The sequence below is a fragment of the Nicotiana sylvestris genome, chromosome 11, assembly GCF_000393655.2.
Source record: "Nicotiana sylvestris chromosome 11, ASM39365v2, whole genome shotgun sequence".
Lineage (NCBI taxonomy): Eukaryota > Viridiplantae > Streptophyta > Magnoliopsida > Solanales > Solanaceae > Nicotiana > Nicotiana sylvestris.
Genome location: NC_091067.1, coordinates 109736675 through 109741567, shown reverse-complemented (window position 1 = coordinate 109741567; position 4893 = coordinate 109736675). Strand labels below are relative to the sequence as shown.

Sequence of the window (4893 nt, the reverse complement as noted above, 5' to 3'; positions counted from 1 at the left end):
AGGCACTTGTTCAATTTCCTGTGGACATGGTAGAGGAGCAACCCATGGCTGTTAGGAGGTGGCGATGCCCAGCATTGCTAATGTCACCTCCAGTATAGTGAAGCCCGGGATCACTGGGCACTTTGAGCTGAAACAGAGCATGATCCAGCTACTTCATGCAAATGGGCAATTTATGGGTCTTCCAACGAGGATCCACAACAACATATTCTGAACTTCTTGGAGATTAGTGATACTTATATCACTAACGAGGTCACTCCAGATTATGTGAGGCTCACACTTTTTCCATTCTCTCTGTTGGGCGAGGCTAAGCGATGGCTAAAGGCTGAACCAGCTAATTCCATTACAACATGGAATGATTTGGCGAGAAAATTTCTTGCAATGTTCTTTCCTTCAGGAAAAATTGAAAAGATCAAAAGTAAAATAGTTGCCTTCAAATAGAAAGTGGGAGAATCTTTATACTCAGCTTGGGAAAGGTTCAAGGGGATACTCAGAGACTGTCCTCATCACAGTCAGACGAATGAAGTGTTAGCTCACACTTTCATAGAAGGGCTACATTCTGAAATAAAGATCGTGGTAGAGGCTGCAACTGGGGGTCAAGTGTTGGAGAAAAGCTTTGACGAGATATATGCATTATTGAACAAATTCTCCAAGAGCAATCCGGATTGACAAGGAGAGATGGGCAGACACACAGTCAAAAGTCTGTAGGGGTTCTTGAGTTAGATGTCATCTCAGCATTATCAGCGCATATTTCTACACTAACCAATCAAGTCAATCATATGAACTTGAGTATCAACAAGCAATAAGTACAACCGGTACAACAGGTTCAAGCTTTTTGTGAAATATGTGGAGAGGGGCACACGAGCGACATATGCCCCACAAACCCAGAATATGTCTGCTTTGTGGGTAATTCAAATAGGGGCCAAACAAACTAATATGGGAACACTTACAATCCCAACTGGAGGAACTACCCAAACTTCTCTTGGGGTGGAAACCAGGGTACTCAGAATCAATACAGGCCTCAAGCACCTCAATAGCAATATAGACCACCTTAGGTTGAACAACAAGTAAGTCCTACAAGTCACCTTGAAGACATGTTAAAAAAAGTGATGGCTGAATAACAAGCCCTCTCTCAGAAAGTGATGGCTGAACAGCAAGCCCTCGCCACAACAATGAGAAATTTGGAGCGTCAAATGGGACAGCTTGCCAGTGCTCAAAACACTAGACCAGTTGGAGCTCTTCCAAGTGACACTGAAGCAAATCCTAGGGCGACCCTTAATGCCGTGTCGTTGAGGAATGGGAGACAACTAGAAGAAGTGCAATCTAAAAAGTGGAAATAGGTGACTTTTAATGAGAGGCCAACCACTATAGAATCAACATCAGAAAAAGCTAAGGAGCCAGAGAAGCCAGCTGGAGAGGCAGTGGCTGAGAAACCCCCACAATTGGTTGCAAGGCCACCACCTCCATTCCCTCAAAGATTGCAGAAATTAAGAGATAATGCTGGATATAAAAAGTTTCTTGATATCTTGAAGCAGTTGTAAATTAATATTCCATTGGTTGACATCTTACAAGAAGTACCCAAATATGCAAAGTACATCAAGGACATTGTGGCAAATAAAAGGAGGCTAACTGAGTTTGAGACTATGGCACTCACTGAGGAGTGCAGTTCCAGAATTCAGGGCAAGTTACCTCAGAAATTGAAGGATCCAGGTAGTTTCACTATCCAAATCTCGATTGGTAAATATGTTGTTGGGCGAGCTTTATGTGATCTTGGAGCGAGCATCAATTTGATGCCGCTATCTGTGTTCAGACAGTTGGGGTTGGGTGAGCCACGCCCAACAACAATTATCTTACAATTAGTTGATCGCTCCCTTGCTCATCCTGAGGGAGTGATTGAAGATGTGCTAGTTCAAGTGGGTTCTTTCATATTCCCTGCCGATTTCATTATCCTGGATTACGAGCCCGATCAGGAAGTCCCATTTATTTTGGGGCGTCTATTCTTAGCCATAGGTCGAGCTATTATTAATATTTGTGAAGGAAAGATGACGATGAGAGTAGGTGACCGAGTGAAGGTATTCAATGTTTATAAAGAACTCAGGTTGTTAGCCTACTATGAAGAGTTATCCATGATCTCTGTGGTGGAGAGTGATGCCACATCGTTAGTGCCCTATATGAGCCCTATAGATCCTATTGAACGAGTATTGATTGGGGATGTAGAAAATAGTGAAGATGAAATGATGGGAGAAATTGAGCAAGTACTGGATATGTCCTGTAGTTATGTCCAGGGGTTTAAAAAATTTGAAGAGTTGGACAGGCTTGTCACTCTGACCCTTCCCAGGCCATCTATTGAAGAAGCTCCGAAGCTAGTACTCAAGCCACTTCCAGCGCATCTGCGCTATGCTCATTTGGGGAACTCTGAGACATTGCCCGTGATTATTTCATCCAGCTTGACCAGCACTCAAGAAGAAAAATTGCACAAAGTACTCCGTGAGAATAAAAAGGCCATTGGGTGGACTATAGCTGACATCAAGGGTATTAGTCCATCGTTCTGCATGCATAAAATCTTTTTAGAGGATGGACACCGCCCCAGTGTGGAGCAGCAAAGGAGATTAAATCCCATTATGAAAGAGGTGGTGAAAAAGGAAGTAATCAAGTTGCTCGATGCAGGTATCATTTTTCCTATTTTTGACAGCAACTGGGTAAGCCCGGTTCAATGTGTACCCAAAAAGGGAGGAATGACTGTAGTTGAGAACGAAAAGAATGAGCTAATCCCTACTCGCACTGTTATGGGATAGAGAGTCTGCATTGATAATAGAAGGCTCAACAAGGCAACTCGCAAGGACCACTTCCCACTTCCATTCATCGACCAAATGCTAGACAAGTTAGTCGGGCATGGATATTATTGCTTCTTTGATGGTTATTCGGGATACAATCAGATTGTCATATGCCCAGAGGATCAGGAGAAGATCACTTTTACTTGTCCTTATGGAACTTTTGCCTTCAAGCGAATGCCATTTGGTCTTTATAATGCACCAACCACTTTCCAGAAGTGCATGATGGCTATTTTCACCGACATGGTGGAAAAATTTGTGGAGGTGTTTATGGATGATTTTTTAGTTTTTGGGTCGTCTTATGATGATTGCTTAAGGAATTTAAGCACGGTGCTAGCCCGTTGTGAAGAAACAAATATGGTACTGAATTGGGAAAAGTGTCATTTTATGGTACAAGAAGGCATCGTGTTGGGTCACAGAGTATCTAGGAGCGTCATTGAAGTTGATAAAGCGAAGGTGGAGGTGGTTGAAAAATTTTCCTCCACCTATTTCAGGGAAGGGTGTCCGGAGTTTCTTGGGACACGCGAGTTTCTATCGGCGCTTTATTAAAGATTTTTCGAAAACTGCTACTCCTTTGTGAAGGCTGCTCGAAAAAGATGTAACTTTCAATTTTGATGATGCTTGCCTCAAGGCATTTGAAGAACTTAAAAAGAAGCTGGTGACTGCTCCCATTATTGTGGCACCTGATTGATCCTTACCATTTGAACTTATGTGTGATGCGAGTGACCTTGCTATTGGGGCAGTGCTAGGCCAGAGAAAGACAAGGTGTTTTATTCCATCTACTATGCGAGTAAGACTCTTGATGATGCACAGCTGAATTACACCACCACTGAGAAGGAGTTGTTAGCTGTTGTGTGGGACTTTGAGAAATTTCGGGCATACTTGGTGGGAACAAAAGTCATAGTCCATACCGATCATGCAGCAATCAGGTATTTGTTTACAAAAAAAGAATCTAAGGCTATATTGATGCACTCGGTTTTATTGCTGCAGGATTTTGATGTAGAAATACGAGATCGAAAGGGGACAGAAAACCAAGTAGCTGACCATCTATCAAGGTTGGAAAATCACGATCACGCGGAGGAGGGTGGCCAAATTAAAGAAGTATTTCCTTATAAGCAACTTTTTGCTATAACCCAAGACCCTCCTCCATGGTATGCAGACTATGTGAATTATTTTGTCAGTGGGTACTTCCTCCCGAAATCCAATCTAAAGCTAGAAAGAGGTTTTTACATGATGTGAACTTCTACTACTGGGATGAGCCCTATTTGTACAAGCAATGTGCTGATTAGTTGATGAGGAGATGCATTCTTGAAAAAGAGGTGGAATTAGTGTTGTATGATTGTCACACATCACCTTATGGGGGTCATCATGAAGGAGATAGAACAGATGCAAAGGTGCTACAATCCGGTCTCTTTTGGCCAACTTTATTCAAGGATGCCCATGCATTCGTTAAGAAGTGTGACCAATGTCAGAGAATGGGAACAATCACAAGGAGGCATGAGATGCCTTTAAATAACATTCTAGAAGTTGAGCTTTTTGATGTGTGGGGGATAGATTTTATGGGGCCATTTCTACCATCCAGAGGAAATAAATACATTTTGCTAGCAGTTGACTACCTGTCAAAATGGGTGGAGGCAATTGCTTTGCCAACGAATGATGCCATGGTGGTAGCTGCTTTTGTGAAAAAGAACATATTCTCGAGATTTGGGACTCCACGTGCCTTAATTAGTGATGAAGAGACTCATTTTTGCAATCGATTGTTGAATAACCTTCTAGATAAATATGGGGTTTGCCACAGAGTTGCTACAACATATCATCCTCAAACAAGTGGGCAAGCTGAGGTGTCAAACAGAGAAATCAAGCAAATACTAGAGAAGATGGTGAGTGTGAATAGGAAGGATTGGGCTGCAAAGTTGGATGATGCCCTTGGGCATATAGAACTGCATATAAAAAGCCAATTGGAGCATCCCCTTACAAGCTGGTTTATGGGAAGGCATGTCACTTACCCGTTGAACTGGAACACAAGGCATATTGGGCCATTAAGAAGCTGAACATGGACCTTGAG

The 4893-nt window shown here is 42.5% G+C and overlaps 1 non-coding gene across 1 annotated transcript; it reads right to left on the bottom strand.

The window, feature by feature from the left end:
* Positions 1–405: 405 nt before the first annotated feature.
* Positions 406–512, bottom strand: LOC138882484 (small nucleolar RNA R71). The gene has a single exon (XR_011404086.1). It is a non-coding gene; the product is annotated as a small nucleolar RNA R71 (small nucleolar RNA).
* Between the last annotated feature and the right edge of the window lie 4381 nt (positions 513–4893).